Genomic DNA, 20159 nt, shown 5'->3' on the forward strand with positions numbered 1-20159 from the left:
GGAGTAAATTAGTTGAACCTAAACAGAAACCCTTTTTGATCATTAAATTTAGTTTTTTTTACGTGTTTTCAGCTTTTAGTTGAGTAGTTAAGTTTTAGTTAAGTTTCTAGTCTTGCAAAACTAGAGAAACCCATATTTTCTTTTACTTGTTTTTAGTTAATTCTAGTTTTTAGTTTTAATTTTCCGTTCCCTGAGTTCGATACCCTACTTATTTAACTACACCACAATTGATAGGTCCACTTCCTTTGTGTGTCAATTTCATAATTAAAAGTAGGATTAAAACTAGTTGAGTTTACACACATCAAGTTTTTGGCGCCGTTGCCGGGGAACGGTTAAAAAATTAGCACTAATTTCTAGTTTTATCGATCCTTTGTGTGAGATTTATCTTGCACAAAGTTATTTTTAGGTAATTCAGTTCTTAGGATTAGTTTTAATAGTTTTCTGTTTTAGAAATTTAATTAGAATTTTTTTCTGGTTCTGCCTTGAACTCGCCGAGTGCAATCGACGCTACATGGCGAGCCCATCGCTGTTTCACAGTTTTTATTTTTATTTTCTTTTTGTTCTTTTTACGCGTTTTTATTACTTTGGTTGCAGTTGTTACATTACCCGAGGATCCAATACGTCTTTGGTTCCTCCACTTGGAGACCCGGAGTCCGCTCTAAAGAAGAATAAAGGAAAAGCCGTTGGAGAATCCGCTTCTTCAAAAAACTCACATTTGAAGAATCTCAAATCCGTTTTTAGCAAGAAAAAGATCAGCAAATCAGGAGCATCCAGCACCTCTTCCTTGGCAAACGAAGACCCAATCAAGGAAGACATCGTGAACGAGTCCGAAAGGGAAGAAAGCGAATTTGAAGAAGGTAGCGATCTAGAAGGTGACTTTGACAACACTATGGCGAACATCGATGAAGTTCCCATGGGCGAATGGAAGAAGAGGATACGAGATGATACCGGCCCGGGACTTGTGCAACCCACAATTCCCGCGACTGCCACTTTTGAGCTTAAGGGTCACATACTTGCTCAACTCAAGGAGATCCCCTTCTATGGAAAAGACCACGAAGATGCCTATAAACACTTGGATGAAGTCAATGATGTAGCTGATTATTTTAATGTTCCAAATGTGCCTCGCGAAACCCAGCTGCTTCGTATGCTTCCAGTTACATTCAAAGGTGCTGCAAAGGATCGACTCAAGTCACTCCCTCCCGGATCCATCACTACATGGGCTAAGATGAAGGAAGAATTTATTGACCAGTTTTGCCCACCTTCGAAAATAGCCAAGTTGAAGAAAGCTATTGCCAACTTTGAACAACAAGCTGGAGAGTCCCTTTATGAGGCATGGGAGAGATACAAAAGCCTACTAAGGAATTGCCCACATCATGATCTTAATAGCCAACAAGAAGTCTCCATTTTCTATGATGGAGTCAATGTAACAACTAGGCAGGTCCTTGACTCGCAAGGACCCCTCACAAAGAAAGCACCCCCAGTGATCAAGGAATTAATTGAGGAGTTCTCTAAACATTCTAGAGAATATCACAACCCACGAAATGAAGTAAGTAGGGGGTAGTGAACACTGTTAACGATGGCATGGCGGCAATGATGGCTAAACTAGATAGTTTAGATAGGAGGATGACTAAGATGGATCAAACAATCCATGCTATTTGGGTAGGATGTGAGAATTGTAGAGGACCTCACCTCACTAAGGAGTGTGACTTGGATGAGAATGGAAACAAGAAGGCTCAAGTATTCTATTCAAGTGGCGACAGATTTGATGATAACTGGCGGAAACCAAAGAAGGAATGGCTCCTGTACGACGAGTACAAAAAGGCAAAGGAGGAGAAATTCAAGCAAAAAGAACGGGGTTTTTATCAAAAGGAGGAGCCGGTTGTGGAGAAGAGAGCTGATTTGGAAGAGATGCTTACAAGATTCGTAGCCGCATCCGAGAAACGACACAATGATACCGATGCTACACTTAAAGATCAACAAAATATGTTGAGAGAACACCAACTTATGATGAAAGATCAACAAGCTTTGCTTAGGAATTAGCAAGCATCTATTCTCAACATAGAAAAGCAGCTAGGGCAACTTGCACAACAAGTGAATGAGAGAAGGCCGGGTGGACTTCCAAGCAATACCAAAAGTAACCCGAAAGGCGCACATATAAACATTGTCACAACTAGGAGTGGGAAGATTATAACCCCTCTGTCCCCTATTCAGAATGAAGATCCGAAACCGGTGCTAGAGAAGGAGGCAGAAGGGCAGAATCAAGATCAGACCCAGCTGAACCCAGACCCTACTCGCCGAGTCCAGGACATGGGCTCGACGAGTCCGACACCTGATCAGAAAAATAAACCTCCTGTTAAACCATATCAGCCTCCACTGCCATACCCAGCCCGAGTCAGGCAAGAAAAGAATGAAGAAGATTACCAGAAGTTTCTAGAACACATAAAGGCTCTTCAAATTAATATACCATTCATAGAAGCGGTTGCTCAAATGCCAAAATACGCCAAATTTCTCAAGGAGCTTCTAACTAATAGAAGGAAGATGGAAGAAGTGAAGAAGGTGGTCCTAAACGAGAACTATTCAGCTGCTATGTTGAACAAACTTCCTAAGAAGAAAGGAGATCCGGGAAGTTTAACATTGCCCTGCCAGTTTGGAAACTTGGCCACCATTTACGCACTAGCTGAGTCAGGGGCAAGTGTAAATCTCATGCCTTATTCGTTTTTCAAAAAGTTAGATCTCCCCGAGCCAAGACCCATTCGTATGGCAATCCACCTAGGAAACAAAACGGTTACATTTCCTAGGGGAATTTGTGAAGATCTTTTGGTGAAGGTGGACAAGTTCGTGTTCCCCGCGGACTTTATAGTTCTAGACATGGAAGCGGATCCCCAAGTCCCGATCATATTAGGAAGACCTTTCATTAATACAGAAAGCGCTATCGTCGACATGCGAGATTCTAAACTTACCCTTCGGGTAGGAGACAAATCAGTCACTTTCAGAGTTGATCAAGCCATGAAGCATGCAAGGAGTAGTGATGACACGACATTTTTAATCGACATGTTGGAAGAATTGTTGGAAGATTGGAAAGAAGAAAAACCAAGCAAGTCCACCGTCTCATTTGAAGAAGAGTTTGATGCTGAAAAGGACCTGATGGAGTTAGAAAGACTGCTCGAGGAAGCTGAGTATGACGATCTGATTAGAAGTGCAGAAAGACCGACTCGGCGAGTCCATTCGAAGAAACCCGAACAGTCGCGAAAACTACACCGGACTCGACGACTCCCCTTACTGGACTCGACGTGTTCAGCATACAGAACACAAAAACTAAGCTCAAGGCACTACCAGATCACTTGGAGTACGCATTTCTTGAAGATGGCCAGCAAAAACCTGTAATTATAGCTGCTGATTTGGCCAAACATGAGAAGGAGAGCCTTGTGGGTGTACTAAAGAAGAGGCAAGGTGCTATAGCATGGAAGATAACCGACATAAAGGGAATTAGTCCAGCCTATTGTTCCCATAAAATCAACTTAGAAGACGGATCAAAAGCTATAGTACAACGCCAAAGAAGACTCAACCCGAACATGCAAGAAGTTGTGAAAAAGGAGGTGGTGAAATTACTAGATGTCGGAATCATTTATTCAATCTCCGATAGCCCATGGGTGAGTCCGGTCCAAGTAGTTCCCAAGAAGGGAGGCATGACGGTAGTGGCTAATGAAAACAACGAATTAATTCGAACAAGGACGGTAACCGGGTGGCGAGTTTGCATTGACTATAAGAAGCTAAATGAGGCCACATGCAAGGATCACTTTCCATTGCCTTTTATCGATCAAATGCTTGAGAGGCTTTCCGGTCACCATTATTATTGTTTTCTCGATGGGTTTTCGGGGTACTTTCAAATTCCAATCGACCCACAAGACCAAGAGAAGACCACTTTTACATGCCCGAGTGGAACATTTGCATATAGACGAATGCATTTTGGGTTATGCAATGCACCAGCTACTTTCCAAAGGTCCATGATGGCTATTTTTCATGATATGATCGAAAGGTTTATGGAGGTTTTTATGGATGACTTCTCGGTTTTTGGGTCCTCTTTTGAAGATTGCTTGTCCAACTTGGATCTAATGTTAGCAAGATGTGAGAAGACCAACCTTGTCCTTAATGGGAGAAGTGTCATTTTATGGTGAAGGAAGGAATTGTGCTAGGACACAAGGTCTCAAGGAGGGGGATAGAGATGGATAGAGCAAAGGTGGACACTATAGCCAAATTGCCACCTCCAACAAATGTCAAGGGGGTAAGAAGCTTTTTAGGCCATGCGGGGTTTTATAGGCGCTTTATTAAAGACTTTTCCAAGATCACAAGACCCTTGACTCAACTACTTTTGAAGGACGCCCCATTCAACTTTTCTAAAGAATGTCTTGAAGCCTTTAATTTGTTGAAGGAAAAGTTGACTACTTCACCTATTATGGTAGCTCCAAATTGGAGTCTCCCTTTTGAGCTAATGTGTGATGCTAGTGACTTTGCGGTGGGAGCTGTTTTGGGACAAAGAATTGACAAGCATTTTTAGCCAATCTATTATGCAAGCAAGACATTGAATCCGACTCAAGAGAACTACACTACTACCGAGAAGGAGCTGTTAGCAGTGGTATATGCTTTTGACAAGTTCCGGCCATACTTAGTTTTATCCAAGACAATCGTTTTTACCGATCACTCCGCGTTGAAGTATCTATTTGCCAAACAAGATGCGAAGCCTAGATTGATACGTTGGGTTCTACTTCTACAAGAATTTGATATCGAAATACGCGATAAAAATGGGATGGAAAACGTAGCTGCCGATCATTTATCAAGACTAGAGAACCCACTTTTGGAGAAGCTAGAAGAAGATAAAATTGGGGATGATTTTCCCGATGAGTATATCTTGGTAGTAGCGGGAGAAGTGCCATGGTTTGCGGATATAGCGAATTATTTAGCAACCAAATACATCCCAAAAGATTTGACTCGCCAACAAAAGAAGAAATTCTTTTCGGAAATTAAATACTACTTTTGGGACGAGCCATATCTTTTCCGAAGCTGCGTGGATGGAATGATACGAAGATGTCTATTCAGGAAGGAAAGTCAAGAAATTCTGGCACACTGCCATAGTGGACCCGCCGGAGGACATCATGGAGCACATAACACCGCGAAGAAGATTTTTGATATTGGGTTCTATTGGCCTACAATTTTCAAGGATGCTGCTCAATATGTCAAGGAATGTGACTCATGCCAAAGAGCGGGAAATATATCATCCCGAAATGAAATGCCCCAACATAGCATCCAAGTGTGTGAAATATTTGATGTGTGGGGGATTGAATTCATGGGACCCTTTCCCGTGTCTAAAGGAAATAAATACATCTTGGTGGCGGTTGATTATGTATCTAAATGGGCGGAGGCACAAGCATTACCCACTAATGATGCTCGGGTGGTGGTACGATGTTTAAAGAAATTATTCTCAAGATTTGGAGTTCCTAAAGCTCTCATTAGTGACCGGGGAACTCACTTTGCCAATGATCAATTAGCTAAGGTGTTGCAAAAATATGGTGTTCACCATAGATTTTCAACATCCTATCATCCTCAAACGAGTGGGCAAACTGAAGTTACAAATAGGGCGTTGAAGAGAATACTAGAAAGATCGGTTGGAGGTAATCGGAAGGAATGGTCGGAAAAATTAGATGATGCACTTTGGGCTTTCCGAACAGCTTTTAAGACACCTATTGGTACTACACCATATAGGCTAGTCTATGGAAAAAATTGTCACTTACCGGTTGAAATAGAGCACAAGGCTTATTGGGCATTAAAGGTGTGCAATTTTGATTTGGCTGAACTTATAACTAATAGGTTAATGCAAATGAATGCCTTGGAAGAGCTTAGGAATGAAGCTTACACTAGTTCCTTAATTTACAAAGAAAAGACCAAGAGTTGGCATGATAGAAGATTGAAAGGTAATAAAGACTTTAAAGAGGGACAAAAGGTGTTACTCTTCAATTCAAGGCTCAAACTATTTCCGGTCAAGCTTAAGACACGATGGGATGGTCCATTTATAGTAAAGAAATTTTTTCCACATGGAGCTATTGAGCTAATATCAAGAGATGGAACTCCTTTCAAGGTTAATGGTCATAGGGTGAAAAGATATGAAGAAGGCATTCCGAGGAATGAAGAACTTCAAGAAGGGCTGCTACTGGAAGGGATTACAGAAACGTGAGCGGGAAGGAGTCCAGCTAATGACTCCTTAAAAAGAAGTGCTTCCGGGAGGCAACCCGCGTTTAGAGTTTGCTTTCTTTTCTTTTCTTTTTCATTTTTTTCATTTTGCTTAGGATTTGTTTTTATCAATCTTCTTCTATGTTCAAAATGATTGCTTGAGGGCAAGCAATGCTCAAGTGTGGGGTGGCATACATTTCATTTTACAAACTCAAAATTTTCACAGAATGAAAAACTCGACGAGTCTCTAAGGCTACTCGACGAGCCCATTTCAGAAATCCCGAAAAATCGTTGAATCAGGCATCTACTCGCCGAGTAGGTCCGCCTACTCGACGAGTACATATATTTACCTGAAAAAAAATTATTATTTTTATTACATTCTGTAAAAGAGGGGTTTTTACCCTAATTTGCAAACACTCAGCCATTCATATGAGCCGCCTCCCCATACTCGACGTGCAAACACTCTCAAGCATCCATCTTGATTCTTCTCTTCTTCTGCGAATTCAACCAACAAGGTAACAACTTTAGCTCTTAATCCTTTACAAGTTTCGATCTTTGGTGTAATAACACCTTTAATTTCTGGAAAATCCCGATTTTGGGAAGACTTGGATTTTAGGGATTTAATTTTTTGACAAATTAGGACGTTTTAGATGTAAATTCTTACAATCATATGCTCCTGGAACATTCCGAAGCAAACCCCTGCAATAATTTATGGATTTGGCTGATTAATTTCATCAGAACAGATTTGGACTCCCGCAGTTCGTCCTACTCGCCGAGTAGTTTGTGGACTCGGCGAGTCCATGCTGCTGATGCCCAGTATTTTGTCATTTTTAATACTTTAGGTATTTTGTTTGTGGTTTTCTTGTTTCTTTGCTATGCAGGAACCATGTCTAGGAGAGGTCAAAGCTCACGAGGAGGTAGTTATGGGGACATCCCATGGTTGACTTTTCCAAGCATCACCAACAAGTCTTCACTCACACGAACAAAAAGCAAGTTGGAGGCTTTGAGGCGGAAGGAAATATATGTTCCTAATGAGTTGGAATGGTCATGGATGGGGCAAGCTGGGCTGGAAGAAGCACTAAGCCATTATTTGGTCAAGTCTTGTGAAATTAATGGGGTACAAATAATCTGTGACGGGTGGAGTCGGTTGTTTAAGCTACAAGAGCCGGTATATCAAGAGCTTTGCTGGGAATTCTTTGCTACCATCTATTTCCGTGGTGGTGATGACTACTATAGTCCAAACATCATTTCATTCTGCCTTGGAGGAGAGTTTCGCCAGTGTAGCATGGCAGAGCTGGCGTGGAGGCTGGGAATTTATGATCAGAATGAGATCATGTCCGAGACTTTTGAGTCATTTTTGGAGCAGTGCCACAAAGACTTGACCAAGGGTCTGGTTGCCTCTACTTGGTGGAACACCATTGCCAAACAAGTCTACATCCCTTCATCCGCTCAAGAGGGGATGATCCGATCCCCGATTCATCGCCTAATACATCGTCTGATCACGAGCTCTATAAACATGCGAAATGATGACGATAAAGTCCCCACTCTCGACATCTTCTACATGTGGAGTATTATCACTCCTAATGTATTTTGCAATTTGCCATATTGCATGGCAAAATACTTGGCAGAGGGGGCAGTGAAAGATCGGGTGACTTCAAAAATCAATGGTGGCATGTTTGTTACAAGGCTTGCGAGAACTTATGGTATTTTGGACCGACAAGAGGCACGGGCATTGACTATGATTCCTAGTCCTCCCTTCAGCACAACATTATTCAGGAGGGCTAGGATCATTGAGGATTATGGAGGGGGGCATGTTAGTATTCCAAATGATGATGAACCGTTGGTACCGGAAGAACCGGGAAGGAGGGTAAGGCGAAGGAGAGAGCGGGTGCCACAAGACCCACCGGTTATTCCGGTGGATGAGGAGCTACCTATGGATTGGTATAATGTTGAGCTGCGAAGGTACCAAGACGACCTCGGGCGGGGCGTGAACTATGTCAATGAGTCATTTGCTTATTTATTTGAGCAAATGCATTTTGCGCCAAGGCCCGAATACCCGTATGTGTCCAGTTAGGATGAAAGGGTGCAAGCGAGAAGAAACCAAGCGGGCGGAAGTGGAGCCGGAGGAGATGACGACGAGGAGGAAGATTAATGCTTTATTGTGTTTTTGATGTTTAAGACTATTTAATTTTCTTTGTTTTGGGTGTTGAACTTGTAGGATGTTTAAGTAGGAGTTTGTTTTCTTTTATCACTTGTGGTTGTTTTCTTTTTAGATTGAAGGATTGGATGCATGCAAGAGTCTCAATTGTCAAGGTTAGAGTGAGGATCGGGTCTAGATGAGAATGTGCATGAGTTTAGGGTCGAGTCCGTTCTCAAGGAAGGTCTTAGAGTGTTATTTGTTGAAGAAAAATGAAGAAAACACACTGAGTTATCATACCCAGCCATATCAGAAACGGAACCCAAAAGCAGAATATTTATATTTCTCACTTAGCGATGGACTCGCCGAGTGCACATTACCTACTCGACGAGTCCGAGTTCAATTCCACGATTTCTCTACTTGATACCCTGCTGCTCATCATGTTTCCGTATAGACTCGACGAGTTTATCACTTTTTCATTCTCAAGGCTTATATTCTGCTCATATTCACTACGGGTTTCGCTCATATTCCTTAGAGTTTTAATTTCTGAAGATTTTCGAGTATTTTTCCTGCATTTTTGGAGCTTTCCCACACAAGATATGACACCCAAGGCATGGATGAGTTGTTCCCATGTCTAAAGTCAGCTGAAGATGGAGCTTTACATGAAGAAGATCGACCTCGCCACTACTACCCCAGGGGAGTTTGTTCCAATTCTCTCTTTATGTTTTTATTATTCTTTATCATGCATAATATGCAATGGGGACATTGCATAAATTAAGTGTGGGGTAGGGGGTTGGTTACAATAGTTAAAATTTTAGTTAAAATTTGAAAATTTTGCATAAAAATTGCTAGGGCTAAATTAGAAAATTTTGGTAAAAGCAATTAGGAATCATGCTAGTGTTATGTTTGATGATTGCATGAAGATCCAAACGTTTAGTCGAGCTTATACACGTTATAATGCATTTGTGGCCTCCTTTATTCTAGTGAAATCATGGGACAAAAACACAACCTCGCTTAGTTTGAGGGATGCAATATGTTTAGCATCGTGTACCAGAAATGCATCCAGGAAATTTTTTATCTTTAATCAATAAAGGTTGAAGTTGAGTGCCCTTGCTTAAGCATGTAGGTATTGAGTGAAAAAAAAAGTGAGTTACATGTAAAAAAAACAGAGAGAATTACAAGAAAAGTTGTAAGAATTTTGGAGCAGTTAAAGTGAAGATCAAAAGAGCAAAATCTCAAAAGTTCAAAAGTTGAAGATACCCAAAAATCAAAGAAAATAAAAAAGGTGGCAAATTTAAAGAATTCAAAGAAATTAAAGTTCAAATTATCAAGAAAGTGAAGAATTCCAAAAAGCTCCATAGTGGTATCGAAAAAATTGTAATTTTTAGATTATGTATGCTTGGGTTGCTCAACCAAAAACACCTTGAGACTAGGAGGTTTTCTGCGGATGGATTCGGAGGGATGCATAAAATGAGCATTGTTCAAAAGAAGTGGGCGAGTATTTATGAGGATTGTGAGTATTTAGGATGAGGGGGGTCGTTTAGGAAAAATTTAGACACAAATGCATGCGTTGTGGTCTTGGCATAATGGCTGGGTTTGATTGGGATTGTCTTATGTGATATTAGTGTGTTAAGATCCAGTTTTGCTTAGGGGCAAGCAAAAGCCAAGTGTGGGGTATTTTGATATTTGCATATTTAGCCATATATTTAGTATAAATTTTTATCAATTATTAGCTAATTATTCGCATATTATGGACAAAAGGTACTTAATAATGTTTGAATTATATTTTCAGTCCAGAAGTCGTGCTCGGAAGCAAAAGGAAGCATGAGTCACGATCGAAAGCTCGGGAATGGAAGAAAGAAGAAAACGGCTTAATTCTGAAGCTACTCGGAGAGTAGGGTCGTCTACTCGATGAGTAGACACGAAGGTTCGCGAAGCAATACGTGGAGTCCTTGCCGTATACGTATTCCTCAAGGGGGACTCGACGAGTCAGTTGTCTACTCGACGAGTAGCCCCTGTTTTGAGATATCTATAAATAGAAGCCACAAACCCGAATTGAGGACTCTCTGGTTTTTTGGAGAACTTACTTGGCGACTAAGGAACTTGCTGGAGATCAGAAGAACGTGTGAAGAACCCTAATCCTTCATTCTTAAGAGATTAAGGCACTTTAGGTTTAATTTTCAACTTTACCTTTGAATAGAATTATGTTAGGTTTATTTGAATTCGTTTTTAAGCTTTCATACACTGAAATCATGAACTAATTTCGTTAGTTTCTATTTGGGGAAGACAATTTTGCTCCTATGGTTTAATTTACTCTTTTGATTAATTGTTAGTTGGTGATATTGTTAAATTAAGCTTGTTAAAGACCCTTATGCATTAACCATAACTATTTTCTGTTAATTGCTAAGTGATTAAACTGCATGAACATCTCTTAATTGCTTATCTCATATAATTTATGTGAACACAATACTATATGCCTAGGAATAATGAACATGAAACTAGGATTATTTAGAGAATGGGTAAATTAATGTGTGAGCTTGTATGATACACCATCAACAAGAGGTTAATTGAATCACCAAATTTAATTAGCTAGCTACAAGTCTTATTTAACCCGAATAATTAACCTAGGAAATCTATTAGTTTAATCAAATGGCCATTGTTTGAATTGGTATGTTTTCTAAGGATTAGTAATAGCGAATGCGAATCTAATCACCAGAGTCGGTAACCAATAACAATTAATCTATTATATTATCATAAAAATTAACCATAGGAGTAAATGAGTTGAACCTAAACAGAAACCCTTTTTGATCATTAAATTTAGTTTGTTTTTACATGTTTTCAGCTTTTAGTTGAGTAGTTAAGTTTTAGTTAAGTTTCTAGTCTTGCAAAACTAGAGAAACCCCTATTTTCTATTATTTGTTTTTAGTTAATTCTAGTTTTTAGTTTTAATTTTCCGTTCCCTGAGTTCGATACCCTACTTATTTAACTACACCACAATTGATAGGTCCACTGCCTTTGTGTGTCAATTTCATAATTAAAAGTAGGATTAAAACTAGTTGAGTTTACACACATCAAGGATCCTAATGTATGTTTCGGGATCCTGAGACTCCTTTAAGATTCGGAATCCTGGATAGGTTTGAGAATCTTAACCCCTAACAATTATTTCATTAATTTTTAATTATTAAGATGTTAATAAATAATAATTCAGTCCAATTAATTCATATTTATTTGTTGACACTCATTAAATAAAAATTAATTTCCTATCTATTTATTTGTTTGTTCTTAATTTCTACTTGGGTCAGGTGTGTAACTCATACAAGCCCTTGAAACCCAACTTGTGTGACCAACATGTTATGTAGTGGGCGTATCTTCAACAGAATCACACTTGCACACATCACAACATTGCTATGGTCCAACGCATAACTTCACACAATTTATATCTTCCAAACAATTTAGATCATCTGAATCTTTGGGTTCGATCCAACCCCAGATAAGTGATATATATATATATATATATATATATATATATATATATACACACACACACACATCCTTGTTCTTGATATCTATTATGAATAAAAAGACATGGAATTTTCATCTAGTTATTACGTTCAAGCATATAGTTTCTCATTATAGATATATGGTGACTATAGGTCAGACTGATTGACTATCAAACCTTAAATAGATATAAATACATATTTTCTATCAACATGTAATCAATTAGGATCCCAATATATATTTATTCTATTGTGGTTAGAATGAACAGTTCAACATTGAATACAATAACCCATACCCCCTTAAATCATTGTTGGAAAAAGTGTTCAAAATCATTAACTGTTGGTAATATTTGTAATAACAAAATATTCCTTTTGGGTTGCCCTCATGAACTATTTGAGGAATTAAAAAGAAGAGAAATTAAGGAGAAAAATTAATTTATTAATTTGTCACGGTTTGATAAATTAATAAGAAAACTATTTTACAGTTATTGGAAGTTAATTAATTCAAGGGGTTGAATAACAATTAATTAAAAGTTAGTTAATTGGAATATTCCAGAATCCCATAAGGACTAGGAAAGGGACGAAAGTTGAATATATCCCACATAGGATGAGAGTTACTTTTAGACTAAGTAACTCTAGCCTATAAATAGGGCGATAGGGATCAAACCCTTCTTGCTCACTAGCTTAGAAATTTCGGACTTCTCTTTTCCTTCCCCTTATGTAACACCTACTTTTCTGGTATTGCTCTTCGGATTCAATATTTTTAATTTTGGAGTTTTAAAGGATTTTGATTGACTGCATCGTGGTGATGAAGATCACCATGACGTGGTCACGTCATCTAAATGGGACACACATTTTTAATGACCGTGACACGGTCATGTATTTGCCACGTCACGGTAGCTGTTGGGTTCTAAGATCCTAAGTCACGGGCCTTGAGTCACATTTAAGGAACCTTATGATGAGGGTTTGCTCTCAAATCCGCCTCCATCCCCCTAATCCAACCCTGGAGTGTGTGTGTGTGTAGGTGTTCTTGGCTTTTTAAGGCTTATAGAGGAAGACGAGGTGATTAAAGCTAGTTATGGGAGTTATTATTGTTGAGGAATGCTTCTATAATCATCCTTAGGCCCCATAAGGTATAAAGTTCAAACCTTTTCATCTTAGGAGTTGCTTTTGATGTTTTTGAGTCCCTTTTTGGTTGATGAAAGTGAAACCTTGGAGTTTGAATCAATTCCATGGTCTTGGATGAGAATCATACTAGTTTTTGGACCTTAGGATCCCATAAAGTTGCAATCGTGCTCAAAAATTAGTCATGCGTTGATCTCTTAGGTCATTTGGGCTTCTTTTGTGTTAGGGTTTAAGATCTATACTCCTAGAGGTTTGGAAATGGATAAAATTGGAAATTGTATCCATGCATGGCCTATAAATTGATCCAAATCAGAGCTCTGCAAATAATGGTTAAGACCTTAATGGATTAAGTTGGAAATGGACGTTACCACGATGCGACAACCTAATTACCACAACACCTTGGCGAAGAGACTCGCAATCATTATAGCCTTAGCCACCACAACATGGCCATGGTGTTGGCCATGACACGATAACTCGACTGATGACTGTAACACCCATGAAATTCGAGCCAATTTAAAACTTTTAAATCATTTAAAACCACTCAGTTATTACAATTTGTTGTTTTTTTTAAATTAGATTAAACATCAGAGTTCCCAGAAATCATAGTCATCAATCGAGGAAGTGTACGGTCACGCCTTCGCCTTCCCACGACCATCCGCTGAACCTGAAAGAATAAACTGAAAGTGTAAGCTCGAAAGCTTAGTGAGTTACCCCAAAATACCCATACCCACAACAATACACATATAATCACAAACAGCATACTATGGGTCCAATCAACCATCGGGTTGGAATACCCCAGGCCCTCAACCAACAGGTTGGAATGCCAACACACTATGGGTCCAATCAACCAGCAGGTTGGAATACCCCGGGCCCACAACCAACAGGTTGGAATGCCCACATACTATGAGTCCAATCATCCTCGGGATGGAATACTCACGGCCCACAACCAACAGGTTGGAATGACCAGGTCTATTGGCTTTCGAACAAAGCAGATAAGCCTCAACCGCCAAACAAACATGTGCACATATTGTTGGATTAATGTCTAAGTCCATAACTATAATTGGTAAGACTTGACCCGACCCGGCATGGTCCATTTGGGTTGCATGGCATCATGCATTTGGATAGACTATAATGAGAGAAATAACACTTAAGGTTGGTTAATATATTATAAGTTCTAATATATTAATAAGGTTATTTAATTAGTATTGATCAAGAATTAATTTGGAATTAATTAAGTGATCAAAAGGAGACTAATTAAATATATGGGTTGATTGTGTAAATCATTCATTCTTATATATGTGGGCTTGTGATCCAAGATTCCTTATGTTGGACTAAGTCCATGGGGTGACCCATGGATACTCCATGGAGGTTAAAATCCATGGAGCATAAGGAATGGGTAAAGTTATGAGTTACATGGTGTAACCCTAATAGCCACCATATAAAAGAATCCTATGGCTCAAGAAATCGTGCACTAATGTGTGAGTGTGAGGGCTAGACGATTTCAAGGAGTGTTCAAGTTTCTCTCAAGTTATTCCAAGTGTATTTGGTGTTGTGTGAACCATTTGAGGTGTCACACTTGGGGCACTAGGCACTCAAGCTTCATAAAGACATTCTACATCAAAGAGGTATGTATTCTATCTTGTTATATTTATTATTTTGTATGCTAGATTAGGATAATACCTTGGATGTTCATAATTGTATGTATAATAGAGAAAACATAGATCCAAGGTATTTAGGGTTGCATGTACACTTAAGAGTGTTAGAATGCTCAAAACCCAACAGTGGTATCAGACCCAGGTTTGTTTTCTTGTTATACTTGCAAAAGTAGCTGAAAAATCGAGTTGGATGCATATATTCGATTGTTTTGGCTGGAATTGGACTAGGAACATTACCCTAAGATGTTTTTGGACTTATAAACTTGTTTTTGATGTGGTAATGTTCATGCTAATCCAATTTCTAAGATAATTGTCATAATTTCAAGATTTGTATTAGTTTGTATGTTCATACTAATTTCTTGAAGATTGATGATTTGAATTATCTTGTTCTTATGAGGTTCTTAGATTAATAGAAAAGTTGTGTGAAATAGTTGTTTTCAATCCATTTTAATCTAAGAGTTGATTCCAAAGTGTGTTTTTGTAACTTGTCCTCAAGTTATATGAAAAGTCACATTTAAAGTTATTTTTTTTTATTAATTAGTTTAAAGTCTTCCATAACTTGTCCTCAAGTTATGGAACTTGAAGAGTTTTTTTTTTTTTTTTTTTTTTTTTTTTTTTTATAATTAAAACTACTTTAAACTCATAAGTTATGGAATTAATTAGTTTTGAATAGTTTCAAAACTTGCCCTCAAGTTTTGGAATTTGAAAAGTTTTCACTTATGAATACTTTAATTCCAAGTTAGCCCTTAGAATTTTAAAAGTTAAAATTCAACCCTTATACTTTATAATATTATAAGTTAATAATATTTATATATATATGTATAAGAGTAAAGTCAGTCTTACCGTTAGTAGGCCTCATTCACGAAGCCGGTCTATAAGGGGGTATAAGGTTACTGCCTATAAAATGTCACTTTAATGGGTGTCCACTCTCACCCACCGCTTCCTTGACTGGTGGAGGGTCGTTAGCCGAACGGGTAGGACAAGGACTATAATTCTCCTTTCATTAAAAGTATTAATGATAAATACTAAGTAACTAAACTCTTATTAATACCCAATCTTAGTTACTTAGGAAAATGTGAATTTGGTGCTAACCCATGAAATTACACTTTGCACTTTGCTTAAGTCGTTAGTGGAGCGTGTGTGGTTAATCGGCACACTAACCTGGACTTAACAAGGTAGGCAAAGGGTAACTTAATATTTATCATAGTATCGGTGGAGCGTGTGTGGTTAACCGGCACACTGATTAAGGGGTAAATATTAAGGGTACCAAGTATATTTGCATGGTTATTCACACCTTGTTTTGTGATCCTCGGCATCCCAGTCACAAAACCTGAAGGGCACACTCGAGATTGAAACATGCCTTTGAACAGTTCAATGAATCTCAAAGATCTAGGACTTTCAAATCCAATTAAAACCTAATAAATTATTTCGTTTTTCATGGTGGAAATTGGTGAATCGTCATTCACCTACCTTCAAATATTTTATAGCTTGGATTACGGCATCCCTCTTCTAAGTTATAAAATAGTTTGTTGGGTCCTAGCCTTAATATTTCATATTGGGTGTCATATTAAGGACTTTAAATAAAGTATCTTGAATATCTCCCAAAAAGATGTCTGGTCTAGACATTTATGATCTTCCCAAATCTCTTGAAACAAGCTTTCCTAAATGAAGATGTTGTCCCATGGATATCATACTTCTTTCACCTCCTCCAATTATTCTCCCTAACCCACAAGTTCCTAAAAAGTTTAAGGTCACTCAAGCCCTATTGGCAAGGCAAGGTCTAGGTGTGATCACATCTTGGAGATGTAGTCACATATTGACAAGCCGGGAGAGTTGGGTGTCAAAGTCTTGAGAAAGTTGGTGGCTCAACTACTTTCTAAGTCACATAGTGAGTTCTTTTGGGAATCCTATGAAATAGACTAAGACAAGACCCTTAATGATCTTATCTATTTGCTAAGATCAACTTCCTAAAACGCTATGGACATTGACAATGATGACATTGGATATCCAGTAAAGCTCTCTCTTCCCAATGGAAAAGGATCGACCATAGTCAACTCTGTTGACCCAATGGTAAAGAGAGAGGCGAAGTCTGAGATAGTCCCATTATCAAGGATCCATAGGTAACTATTGCCAAAGGAAGGGGAATTGGTTACGAAGCTGCCAAATTTACCTAAGGATGTTAAAGTCAATAAGTTTGGCTCTACTTCAGGTAAAGTCCATTGTCTAACTCTATTAAGTACATGTTGATTCTGATCGCGAAGATGGATTTCAATCGCATGGTTCGGTGATCAGAATTTTGGGCTATTACTTAAGAGTTATGATATTTATATTGCTTAGGAATAGATAACAACAAGGTTTTCATATGGATTGTAAGGATAAGTTTTTCCGCAAAGTTTTAAAATAAAAGAAAAAGGTTTTGATTTTATTTATTTTAAGTATCCTTACAATGGCATTTGTGAAAAGTTGTTGCTTATAAGATTCCATTGATAGCAATATTGGAAAAATGGATTTGATTCTTTCGGTTGTGGTAGTGTCTAATATTACCAAATAAGGAAAGATTCTCATCACCCAAGGTTCAATTGGACCGAAACTTGGAATCATGCAAGTTGTATAGTATGATGAATGAGAACTTTCAGCTTGGAAAATTAAGACTAATTCCTTATGTGAATAAGGAAAGGACTAAGGGATTGAGTACACATTCTTGTGCACTGGTCAAGTCCACCACAAAAGATCAAGAAGACTATTCGTCATGATTTACTTAAGTTCAGTAAATATGGTTATACTTATAAGTTTAAGTATAAGTCTGTAGCATTGGAGAAGTTTCAATGTGAGACAGAACGAATAAGAAGAATCAAAGTATGGCAGAAAGATAAAAGTTTCTCAAATCTGAAAAGATGGGAGAGTACTTTAGTATCATGTTTATGATCATCTTAATGATTAAGATACCATATCACAATTGGTCCTCTAAAGTCAAGAAGAGGAGTCATGAATTGTTGAAATGGTTAAATAAAAAAGATGAGTCATACTTCGTTCCAAAACAATTCTTAGAGTCATACTCCAAGATTGTAACTTGAGTGACATATCTTAAAGAGGGTTTGTTAACACTAGTCAAATGTAAGGTTATCTACTCTTGTACATTTGAAATTGGTAAGTTGTGATGTTTTGGATAAAACAGAGACCAACTTAGGCCAATTGTGTAAAGTGTTAGTCTTGATAAAGAATCCGCACTATCTCTTGAATATTTGACAATGGAGTCTTATATGTCAAGAGGACAGTGGGAGTCTTAAAGCTCTTGAAAGTTTCAAGACTTAATCAAGAATAAAACCTAAAGTCCTTCACTAGCACACGAATTGAGATTTATAACCTATCGTGTTGAAATTTTTGTGCCTATTCAAGTTGGCTTTGCATAGGAGTTCTGAGAGTTCTCAATTGGTTGCACAACTACTTGGAAGCAATGGCAGGCACCTGAGCTGCCAAATGGCAAGAATTTAAGATTGCACAAGTTTAATCAATATGAGTTTGGATTTGTCACTAACCTTGTCTTGTGATTATGGTTTTGAAAAATTCACATGGATAAGAACACATACACTATTAAATCTAAGTGTCATAAGGTTTCTCTCCGATTCATGAAAATGATGGTGAGGAAACACTTTCACTAAGTAGATTTTAGCTAGATAGCAATTGTGATATTTGCATTCTCAAAGTCGTTAGTGGAGCGTGTGTGGTTTACCGGCACACTAACATGGACTTGTGAGAAGTGGCAAAGGTCTAAACAATTGAGACTATGATTACGGCATCCCTTTTCAAAGTTCTAAAATTGTTTAGACACACATGTGAGCTATCTTAGAGAGGTGTATGATTTTGATAAAGTTTTACCAAAACAATCTAGTATCAGAAATCTGAACTTTGGTAAGAAAGTCAGCTGATTTCTGAGTACATGTCAAAGCTAGTGGGAGCATAAGTGTTATGCTAATAATCATCATGTTAGTGGGAGCATGATAATTATGACAAAGGTTGCAAGTTAGCAATGTTAATTATAGAAAACAAAAGTTTCAATTCGTGAGGTTGCAGGGGTTGAAAAAGTTGTTTTGCTATAATTAAGGGAGAGGAAATTATACTTCATTTCAATTCTAAAAAGCTTAGATTGAGATTTTAATCGTATTTAATCAAGGATATATATATGAATTTCATGTTGGAATGGCTCAACATAAGGAAATTCTATATATGGGTCCATTATTTGCGTTCTAAAATTCGATTATGATTACGGCATCCCTTTTCATAATCTGAATTTTGAGAACTTGGCAAATTGAAATGGAAGTATTATAGCAAAAGACTGGTTTAGTCTTTATGTGAGACATCATGAATCGTGTCCCATATGCTTCGGATATAGGATCGATTACATGTGCTATATTCATCCTTTCTAAAATTTTCCAAATGCCTGGGGCATTATGAAGGGAAAAGGTCTAGAATTGGATATGACTAAAATGATTAAGCAATTGTCGAGGACAATCTAAGGTTTACCAAAGATTGGTTGCTCAAGGACAGTTGGAAGTATAATGTTAATTCTGGAAGGACCATATTGACATAATCTGTAAGGAGGCAACTCTTGTTCAGAAGTGATAGTCAAAATGGAATATGGAAATGTTTCAAAGTTAGAAATTATTCAATCTGTGTAAGATTAGGAAACTTAATGAAAGAAGGATGTTTCCAAGGAGCTGATCTCCTTTGGAATGCTCTGTAATGATTGTTGTCAAGTCTTTCTGACTTTGTGCATAATCATTAAGAAGATCAATGCATATAAGTTTAGAATCTAACAGATTTCAGTAAATGGCATGAATTTGGAATTCTTGCATTTGCAGTAAGGATTTGGGACTGTGAAAAGAGAATCATTGGAGTGATGTTCAATTGATCTATTTTACAAAGTAAAGATCATAAACAAACATAGTATGCATACTTGGTGTATGGCATGACTAGTGTTTAGAAAACATAGTGTACATGCTTGGAGCATGGGACAACTATTGTTTTAAATTCAAGTATAAAGTTGATAAAACCGAAACAATGAATAATGAGTAATCAGTATGGTGATAAATAAAAGTGTTTATTTATATTCATTGGGTTTGATACCATATTTGATTCATTTATTCTTGTGTTTCACTTTGCATGTTTTGACTTCCAGAATAACTAAGTCGCTCTTCCTGAATGATTAAGTTATTCAAACCATCCACAATCGGTCATATGTTGGAAGTAGATATGAATCAAGACTGTCATGGGTTGGTTTGTAGAGGTCCAAGTTGGTGGACAAAATGGTGCTACAACACTCATGAGTGCTCATAAGTTCTGAGTATTGGATTCAACCCGCGCTCATTTGAATCACTTCATGGATTTTATCACGAGTGATCATGAGACGATAATATCTTATATTCTTCAAACCTAGAGATATGAGTTGTTACTATGAGTTGGTTATACATTGATTGCACGAAAACGCATTGGTAACTCGATGTTATAAAACGTGCCTTTGTGTAT

The 20159-nt window shown here is 37.9% G+C and overlaps 1 non-coding gene across 1 annotated transcript; it reads right to left on the bottom strand.

The window, feature by feature from the left end:
* Positions 1–1273: 1273 nt before the first annotated feature.
* Positions 1274–1380, bottom strand: LOC145123054 (small nucleolar RNA R71). The gene has a single exon (XR_013714934.1). It is a non-coding gene; the product is annotated as a small nucleolar RNA R71 (small nucleolar RNA).
* Positions 1381–20159: the final 18779 nt, after the last annotated feature.

The sequence above is a fragment of the Lactuca virosa genome, chromosome 6 (assembly GCF_052849685.1).
Source record: "Lactuca virosa cultivar CGN04683 chromosome 6, Lactuca_virosa_CGN04683_v6, whole genome shotgun sequence".
NCBI lineage: Eukaryota > Viridiplantae > Streptophyta > Magnoliopsida > Asterales > Asteraceae > Lactuca > Lactuca virosa.